Source organism: Ornithorhynchus anatinus, chromosome 4 (assembly GCF_004115215.2).
Source record: "Ornithorhynchus anatinus isolate Pmale09 chromosome 4, mOrnAna1.pri.v4, whole genome shotgun sequence".
Classification (NCBI taxonomy): domain Eukaryota; kingdom Metazoa; phylum Chordata; class Mammalia; order Monotremata; family Ornithorhynchidae; genus Ornithorhynchus; species Ornithorhynchus anatinus.
The window spans coordinates 114,531,318-114,541,996 of NC_041731.1; the positions used below are offsets into that span (position 1 = coordinate 114,531,318).

A 10,679-nucleotide genomic window follows, 5' to 3' on the forward strand; every position below is an offset into this window, starting at 1 on the left:
TCCATGCTGCTGCTGCACAGCACAGGTTAAAGAAGCAGGCTTAGTGGAAAGAGCACAGACTTGGAAGTCAGAGGACATGGGTTCTAATCCCGCCTCTGCCACTTGTCTGCTGTGTGATCTTTGGTAAGTCACTTAACTTCTCTGTGCCTCACTTACCTCATCTGTAAAATGGGGATTAAAAGTGTGAGCCCAACATGGGATAACCCAATTTCCCTGTATCCACCCCAGTGTTTAGAACAGTGCTTGGCACATAGGAAGCACTTAACAAATATCATTATTATTAGTAGTAGTAGTATTATTTTGACTTGTAGCAGATTGTCTTTCTCTCGCAAGCCACTGCCCAAGCTAGGAATGGAATGAGTATGTCTGCTCTACACTCCGTCCCATAGCCGAGACTGGTAGAGTACTGGAAACTCTCCAGGTGCAATCCTGAGAGGAGCTTAACTCCTTAGTCCTCCAGAAAAGAACATTTTCTATCCACAAACTGACTCCCCCAGGTCATTCTCCCCCCACTGCTGATACCGATGACACCTGTGCATACACCAGAATTCCTCTTATTGATCATCTGGAAGCTTCATAATTATCACTTGCTAATGATGGGGCTATCAGCTATTGCTAATGGGACTGTTTACATGTTTTGCCACCATAGGCTTTCCCAGGGTCAGTTCTGGTACAGCTCGCCAAGGGCTTTGGAGCAGAGGGAAGGCAGTCATGTGACAGGGTGATGTCTGTAACCTTGGCAGTGTACTTGACTCATCTTTCTCAGTCAACCCACACATTCAATCTGTCACCAAATCAAGTCAATTGTATAATTATGACATCTCTAGAATCCACCCCTTCCACTCCATCCAGATGGCTACCACGCTGATCCAATCACTTATCATATCCCAACTTGACTACTGCCTTAGCCTCCTCAGAGACCACCTTGCTTCCCATCTCTCTCAGTCCAAACTTCACACATCCAGGCCATATCTCCTCACTCTTCAAAAACTTTCAATAGTTGCCCATCTACCTCTGCATCAAACAGCAACTCCTGGTTTAAGTCACTCAATCATTTCCTTCCTCCTACTTTACTTTAAGTCATCCCTGCTCAAGTAAACCTACATATTTGGCTCCTCTAACATCAATCTACTCACAGTAACTCGATCTTGTGCTGTGGTAGATACAGTGTAATCAGGTTGTCCCACGTGGGGCTCACAGTCTTAATCCCCATTTTACAGTTGTGGTAACCGGGCCACAGAGTGAGTTGTCCAAAGTCACACAGCTGATTAGTGGCGGAGCCAAGATTAGAACCCACAACCTCTGACTCTCAGGCCCAAGCTCTTTCCACTGACTCACACTGCCTCTCCAATCAGTCAGTCTTTTAATCAGTCAGGATTTAGGGCTACCACCCTTAGGAAACTTCACAGCCCTCACTGTCTCTCTATTAATTCGGCCCTGGAGGCAATGAATGCAATGGGACAGTGATGAAAGAGAAGCAGCATGGCTCAGTAGAGAAGCAGCGTGGCTCAGTGGAAAGAGCACGGGCTTTGGAGTCAGGGCTCATGAGTTCAAATCCCAGCTCTGCCACTTGTCAGCTGTGTGACTGTGGGCAAGTCACTTAACTTCTCTGTGCCTCAGTTCCCTCATCTGTAAAATGGGGATTAAGACTGTGAGCCCCACATGGGACAACCTGATTCCCCTGTGTCTACCCCAGCGCTTAGAACAGTGCTCTGCACATAGTAAGTGCTTAACAAATACCAACATTATTATGAAATGAGAAATGCTTTAAAAAGTAGTCACCCGCCAGCATTACCACACCATGGTCAGTGCCCAGAAGAGGTCATTGCAGGCATGAGAATGAGCTATGTAGGAAAAGACTTCCACATGGTGTTTGCCATTTGGACAAGGGATGAATAGTCTGGAATTGAATGCCAATGAGGAAAGAAAGCCCAGATGCAATGGAAAAAAAATCTAAAGTCAAAGAACAGCAGCTTGGCCTAGTAGAAAGAGAATGGGCCTGAAAACCAGGGGACCTGGGTTCTACTTCTGCTTCACCATTTATCTGCTCTATGATCTTTGGTTAATCACTTAACTTCTGGGTGCCTCAGTTCCCTCATCTGCAAAATGGAGATTCAATATCTGTCTCCCTCCTACTTAGACGGTGAGCCTACCTTCCTGATCCGCTTGTATCTACCCCAGCGCTTAGTACAGTGCTTGATATATAGAAATCTCCTAATACATATTATTCATTGTTATTAACATCTTAACATTCAACAAGTTAAGTGCTTTGGACTTTTATGAAGGAATTGCAATATGTAATTATGAAAATAGAATATATTTTTAGAAAAGAAACATTGTATCTAGGTACTGTATTATGCCCACATATAGACAATCCTCTTCTTCTTAACCTTGCCTAATTAAAAAATATGAACTATAATGTCTGACTGTCACTTCTTCATTTTTGAAAATAAATTTCCTAATGGCTTGCAAGGAACAAATGTTCTGCACTAAGTCAACACTGGCAGGATTGTCCCAGGCCAACAATACCAGGCAATTTTCACATCTATCTCAGACCCTGCCTGGGTATCAGCACTGCAATCTCCTACCTATCCAAACCCAGTTCCACCAATCTACTTCCAGGCTTTTATTTAAAGTTCTCAATTAAAAAAAAATCACCACCTCAAGGAGACAACTCCCATTATATTTTTTATGGTATTTGTTTAGGGTTTACCATGTTCCAGCTACTGTGTGAAGTGCTGGGGTAGATGTACACTAATTCATTCATTCATTCAATCATATTTATTGAGCACTTACTGTGTGCAGAGCACTGTACTAAGCTCTTGGAATGTACAATCAGGTTAGACACAGTTTAGTCCCACATGGCATTCACAGCATTAATCCCCATTTTACAGATGAGGTAACTGAAGCACAGAATAGTTAATTGACTTGCCCAATGTCACATAGAAGGCAATAGGCAGAGCTGGGAGCTGGCAGAACCCAGGTCCTTCTGACTCCTAAGCCATGCTCCATCCATTAGACCATGCGACGCAGGGGCCAACCTCTCATTTTTAGTGCAGCTTCTTTTATTTTAGAAAAGAGGTGGTCCAGTGGAAAGAACACAGACCTAGGAATCAAGAGATCTGTGTTCTAATCCCTGCTCCATCACTCACCTGCTGGGTAATCTTGGGCAAGTCACTTGACTTTTTTGTGACCCAATTTCATTGTCCATAAAATAGGAATTCAATATCTGTTCTCCTTCCTATTAGAGCCTAGTGTGGGCTAGGGACTCTGTCCTCCTTAGCAATCAATCAGTCAATCAATCAATTGCATTTATTGAGCTCTTAGCATGTGAAAGAACTCAACTAAGCACTTGGGCGAGTAAAAGTACAATGCAACAGAGTTAACAGACACATTCCCTGCCAGTCTAGAGGGTGAGGCAGACACTGATATGAAAGAATATGATATGTGTATAAGGGCTTTTGGGGCTGAGGGACAGTTGAATAAAGGGTACAAATCCAAGTGCAAGGGTGGTGTGGAAGGGAATGGGAGAAAAGGAAATGAGAGCTTAGTCAGGAAAGGCCTCTTGGAGGAGATGTGTTTTAATAAGGTTTTGAAGATGGAGAGAGTGATCATCTGATTACCTTGAATATACCCTACTGCTTAGCACATAGTAAGCACTTAACAAATATTCTTATTTATTATTACTATTATTATTGACTGGGGGAAAAGAAAAGGGCAGGGATTTTAGGCCAGGGGGATGGGAGAGAACAGGTTTCAAGCAGCTAAAAGGCCAAAAAGTCACCATTTTGGATATTTCAGACCTGAGGCAAAACCCTCAGATCTTGTCTTGAAGTTAGTGAGGTTGGGAGGAAAAAATGTTTTGGGGTTGATGGTCTCTAACAACCCAGTGAATTGGACATCTTATGCCAATTTACACTGATGTTTCCATACACAGCAACGAGGGACTTTAACCAAACATTCAGAGGAATAATACAGAAAACATTGCATCTATGATTTTCAAGTCAAATTTCTTTTAACAAAAATTATATCATCCTAAGTTCCAAGTTTTCATTTTTTTGTCTTAATTCTTAATTGTAGTTTGCTGGCTATGGTTGCCGACAACCATCTGTTTCCATCTTACTTTTCTCATAGCCAGGCCAAAGGAAATTAAAATATCAAAAGAAAACATTTCTATAGGGAAAAAGAAATAAGCAACAAGGGAGTTGAAGTTGTAAATAGTTTTAAAGTTGGTGATTTTTCCACATTTAATCTTCCATCTTTTAATTTAATTACTGAGATGTGAATGTCATGTTTAACATTCTCCTTAGATGCTTTTGCAGCTGAATTTTGAAGTATTTTCTGGCACATACATTTCACACAATATTTGCTCTCAAGCTATCAATGCATCAGCGATTTTCCTGGTGTGAATCTGAAAAAATTTAAAATAACTGAAAATTTAGTGTGAGGATAGTAAGGATAAGATAGATTCATTTTTAAACTTCTTCCACTCAAGTAGTCTTCCAATGGGATACTTTCACCTCTCAGTTTTGTAACTGAGCTTTTAAAAACCTGGAACATATTCATTCTAATAAGAGGAGAGACCAAAGGCTAGACCTCACCAGATTCTGCCCTAGATATGTGATTGCCATTTCCTGATCCCTCCTGCTGTTGGGTGCTAATTTTAGACCTCAGTATCCCTGTGCAGAGGTACAAAGGCTGGACCTGCATTTTGTTTGACATATTTCCCTGAGACAGGAAAAGACCAACTAAAAATAACTTTTTTTAGTGCCCTAAGACTGAGTCATATTAAGTGGGTGGTAGTATACAACATATTTCCAGCAGGGAAATATTATTTGGAGGGGATGACAGGGAGAGGAAATGGACTGCAAGATTCCTTTTTTCTCTCAGGCTGTAATATGCCCCATTTGCAAACAGCTAATATCCAGAAAACTCAGAAATATTTGGAAAATTATTAGATTGGGTCACTCATTGAGTTTTATACTGAACAATCCGGTTTTCAGGTGGCCTTATGCTTGTTATGCATAGAGAACCAGATAATCTTTTGCCACGGACTTTTACTTTCAGCCACCAGGCCCCTCTTGGATTCTGTCTCCAAGAGGCACCCATTTTCACAGTCACCTGGGAAGGGAACACAGAGGCTCTGGAGGAAGTGAGAGGGTCCTGGATCCTCCTTAGGAATTTCTAGTTTTGTTGACCTCATAGTGACATGGTGCATATGATGTCATTATTTTGCCCTAAGTGCATGGTGCAGTGAACGTGACATCACTCACATCTCTATTTCTGGAATTGGTAAGGGCCCCAAGTGCCAATATGTAATAATTGGAGAAAAAATAATAGCAATTTAATGAGTCCACTTGGTGTCTTCTTGGCCCTTGGGAAGTATGGAATAGAAAAACAATATGTTCCACTCCCAAAGAAAGCTGGCAATTATTCAATCAACTGAAAAATGCATTAAAATGAATTATGGATAGGTGCATATGTGCTGTGGAGCAGAGGAGGGGAGAATAAAGGGTGCAAATCCAAGTAAAAAGGCAATGCAGAAGGGAAAAGTAGGGAAAATAAGGGGTTAGGAGGGGAAGGTCTCTTGGAGGAGATGTGCTTCTATTAAGAGTTTGTAGGATAAGAAGGGGAAGGGAGTTCCAGGCCAAAGACAGAATATGAGTAAGGGCATAATGACAACACAGATGTGACTGAGGTATAGTGAGTAAATTGGCTTTAAAGGAGTGGCGTGAGCGTACTGATTGTAATAAGAAATCAGTGAGATAAGATTGGAGGGGACAAGTTGATTGAATAATTTAAAGCTCATGGCTAGGGGTTGCTATTTAATGCTGAGGTGGATGGACAACCACTATAGATTCCTGAGGAATGGGGAAACAGAGACTAAACGTTTTCTTAGTTAAATGATAGGGGCAGCAGAGTGAAGTCTGAACTGGAGTGAGGAGAAATAGAAGAAAGGAAAGTCAACGAGTAAGCTGATGCAATAATCAAAGTGGGATAGTGTAAGTCCTGGGATCAGTATAGTAGCAGTTTGGATGGCAAGGGAAGGGAGGAGTTTAGCGATGTTGTGAAGGTAAAACAAATCAGATTTTGCCTCAGATTGAGTATGTGGGTTGAATGAGAAAGATGAATCGATGATAAAGCCAAGGTTATGGGCTTGGGAGAAAGAGAGAATAGTGGTGCTGCCTACAGTAATAGGAAAGTCAAGGGGAAGACAGGTTTTGGGTGGAGAGATGAAGAGTACTCTTCTGGGTATGTTAAATTTGAGATTTCCAAGTAGAGATATCCTAAAGGCAGGAGGAAATATGAGACTGCAGAGAAGGAGAAAGATCAGAGCAGGAGATGGGGATCATCTGCATAGGGATGGAAGTTGAGCCTATGTGCACGAATTAGTCTCTCCAAGTGAGTAACTGTAGATGGAGAATAGAAGAGAACTTAGAACTGAGCCTTGAAGGACTACAGTAGAGATGAATATTACATTTACAACTAAAGAGATCAAACATAAATAAATGATGCCATCACACATGATCCAGTGCAATGAGAGTGTGAATAAGTTCATAAGTGGCTGATGGGTTGATATGGTTTAGGGTCCCCTGGAAAAGTAGTAAGAAAAATCCCACAGGAGGTAGTGGAAATTTAGAAGTTATTTGAATGTGGGTAGAGCTGTAGTCTGGTTGGTGTGAGGTGGGAGGGATGTCCAGCCAGGGGAACAGTGTGAGTGAAGGAATGGAATTGGGAGAATAAATAATGAGGTACAGCAAAGCCTATGAATGTGAAACCCCAATGGCAGTGATTTCAAGGTAGTTGAGAAGCCGAGGTAAGTGATGGAAGGGAGGTGTTTGTGGATATAAGTAATAAGAGACTTGTGAAATGATACCTCGCAAGGCAGGGAGGAAGGTTAGTGAAGAATGGAGGGTGGAAGTGCCTACCTTTTTCATCAACCCCTGCCGTCCCCAGTGGGAATAATCAGGATGAATTTTTTTTTACATAATTTCAGAGCTGAAATGAATGTGAGGGTAATTGTTCTGTTGAAATGTGGCAGCCAGCCAGAATTTGGCTACCATGTGGAGTATAAAGAGTTCAGTATACAAAAGATAGCCTCCAATTTAAAGACTCAGGACGAGAACAAAATGAATTCTACATCTTCTCATTTTGTTTCAGCCTATAGCATACAGAATGTTACTGTGACACAGTGGAATTCATTGGTGGATTATTTTAGCACAACTATTGTCTCCCTTTGATCTCTCTAAACAAAAAAACATTTTGTGGGAGGCAGAATCACTGTCATTTTTGTCATATAATTATCCAACTTCTGGCAAAAGGAATATTATCCTTTTTCCTTTGAAAAACAAAATTAAAATTTCCTTATTATATAAGCCAAGTCTTTTTTTTTTTTCCTAGCAGCTGGAAAATTACACTTCAGCTCAAATGATATCAATCTGCTTTAAGAGCACCATTTTATCCCAGTGATCTCAAAGAGAGGCAATAACAGGATGCATTAAATGCATGCTAACTATAAATGTGGCTACTTTTCAAACGAAAAGGTTATGAATCACATTACTTTTCCTTTACCTAGACCAATTCTGTTTTCCTGGTACTTAGAATCAGACCATCACCCTTACCTGCCCATCTCAAAGATGAATGGGGGGAGTGGGGATGGGACAATTTGGGGTGATGCAGAGTTATTAAGCTCTTGCCATATCCAGGGTAGATTACTTTATCATTCTCCTTGGTGGTCTTCCTCTTTCCAGTCTTCCCTCTAGTTTTCATCTTTTTAAAATGTTGTTTGGCACCTGTTTTCCTACTCTTCAAAAGCCTCTATTTGTTCCCCATTTCCGTACACAAGGCAAAACTCGTCATCACTGCCTTTCAGACTCATCATCAGCTCTTTCCTTCTTATTTATCTTCTTTATTCACATAATACATTCTAGCTGATATCTTTTCCCAGTGCCTAGAATTTCGTACTCCACAACTCTCAGATCTCAGCTTTCTCCATCTTCAAAACCCTTCTGAAATCCAACCCCCTAAGCATTGCCCATTAACTCCTCTCTCCTACATCTTGTCAACCAAAGAACCCCAATATTTTGTGACACTTAGGACCTCATAAACTATTTTGTTAATTAAATTGACATCATTGGGCAAAAAGCTCCCCACTTACATCTTCAACTCCCTCCCACCACTCCATAAAATATTTCATGCTTGCCAACAGTTCCTCAAGAGGAGATCTCCAGCCTTCTTTCAAAATATACCCTTTATCAATCAATAAATGGTATTTAATGAGTGCCTGCTGTGTGCAGAGCACTGTACTAAGTGCTTGGAGGAGTAAAATACAATAGAGCTGTAATGATCCTTGCCCACAAGGAGTTTACAGTCTAGAAGTAGTCGCTTACAGTCTCCCCCTTTCTTTGGCATCACCTCCTTTCACTTTCTAAAACCACTTGCTCCCATCTTGTGGCTATCTTCAACAATTCACTCTCTGATGACTTCTGCCCCACTACCTTTAGACATATTCAAGCCTCACCCATCTCTTAATTTCACCCTAGCCCTTTCAGTGATCACATTATCATTAATAATAATAATAATAATTTTATACTGCATTTGTTAAGGCTTTCTATGTGCCAGGTACTGTACTAAGCACTGGGGAGGGAGGGGGAATAAAGCTAATCAGGTTAGACACAATTCCTGTCCCACACTGGGCTCCCAGTCTTAATAACCATTTTACAGATGAGGTAACTAAGGCCCAGAGATTGCCCAAAGTCACACAGAAGGCAAGTGGCGGAGCTAGAATTAGAACCCATGACCTTCTGACTCATAGGCCCATGCTCTATCTACTTGGACATGCTGCTTCCTGAATCAGTTGTTCACAACTGCTGCCCCTCTTCCATCTCTCTTCCTCTTTTCCATCTTCTTGACCCACTAGATTGGTTTCTGCTTCCTTCATTCCTCTTCCTTATATTATACTTTTCAAGGTCTTTAATGACCTCCTCCATTCCAAATTCAATGGTCTCTACTCCATCCTTACACTCATTAACCTCTTATTTGCCTGCAATAGTTTGGACTACTCTCTTTTCCTGGTAACATTATTTAATCTTCTTTGTTCAACACTTCGTTCTTGATTTTCCTTCTATTTCTATAGCCACTCCTTATCAGCTTCTTCCTGTGATGCAGAGATAATATGAGGGGATATGAGTAACCAAATACTTAGCACAGAAGTACTAAAGTAGGAATAGAGGGGATTTTAAATAAGAAGATTAGAAATTAAACAGGTATGGCCTCCTGGAAGAAATGTGAATCCAGAAGAGCTTTGAAGAAGACAAGAGCTTATTCATTCATTCATTCATTTATTCAATCGTATTTATTGAGCGCTTACTGTGTGAAGAGCACTGTACTAAGCACTTTGAAAGTACAATCCAGCAACAGATAGACAATCCCTACCCAACAACAGCCTCACAGTCTAGAAGGGGAAGACAGACAACAAAAGAAAACAAGTAGACAGGCCTCAGTAGCAACAATAAAAAGAAATTTAGATATATATATGTAGGTGAGGACCAGAGAGGTAAAGTGACTTACCCAAGGTCACACAGCTGGTCAGTGGCAGAGCTGGGACTAGAATCCTGGTCTCCTAGGGCCCTGTCACCTACTCTTTACACTATGGTAAACTGACCTTCCAGTCAATCAATACTATTTCCTAAGCACTTACTGTGTGCACAGCACTGTACAAATCACTTCTCTTCTCTGTGCCTCAGTTACCTAATCTGCAAAATGGGGGTGAATAATAATAATACTACAATAATAATAGCATTTGTTAAGAGTTTACTATGTACCAAGCACTATTTTAAGTGCTGAAATTGATACAGAAAATCGGATTGGACACTGTCCCTGTCCCACATGGGGCTCACAGTCTCAATCCCCATTTCACAGATGAGGGAACTGAGGCCCAGAGAAGTGAAGTGACTTGCCCAAGGTCACACAGCAGACAAGTGGAAGAGTCTGCATTAGAACTAGTGACCTCTTGACTTCCAGGCCCAGGCTCTATGCACTACACCACGCTGCTTCACAGTGAAGACTGTGAGCCCCCCAATCGTCTTGTATAATACTAATTATGGTATTTGTTAAGTACTTACAATGTGCCAAGTCCTGTTCCACGCTCGAGGAGCCGGGGGGTGGGGGGGGAGGCGGGGGGAGATACGAGGTAATGAGGTTGTCCCACGGGGGGCTCACACTCCCAATCCCCATTCTACAGTTGAGGTCAGTGAGGCACTGGAGAGTGAAGTGACCTGCCCAAAATTACAAGTGGTGGAGCCGGGACCAGAACCCACGACCTCTGACTCCCAAGCCTGGGCTCTTTTCACTAAGCCACGCTGCATAGAGTTGATAGACATGTTCCTGCCCACAATGAGTTTATGATTAGTAATAATAATAATAATGGTATTTGTTAAGTGCTATATGCTAAGTATTATGTGCTATATGCTAAGTACTATATGGTAAGTAATGGGGTAGATACAAGTTTTTTGAGTTTTGACACTGTCCCTGTCTGACATGAGGCTCATGCTCTTAGCCTCCGTTTTACAGATGGGGCAGGTGAGGCCCAGAGAAAGGAAGTGACTTGGCCATGGTCACACAGCAAAGTTTACAGTCTAGGGATCTAGCCTGGACCCCGACAGGATGGAGACATCCTA

At 41.6% G+C, this 10,679-nt stretch overlaps 1 non-coding gene across 1 annotated transcript; it reads right to left on the reverse strand.

Annotated features, from left to right (window-relative positions):
- Positions 1 to 303: 303 nt before the first annotated feature.
- Positions 304 to 439, reverse strand: LOC114811959. The gene has a single exon (XR_003759654.1). It is a non-coding gene; the product is annotated as a small nucleolar RNA SNORA7 (small nucleolar RNA).
- Between the last annotated feature and the right edge of the window lie 10,240 nt (positions 440 to 10,679).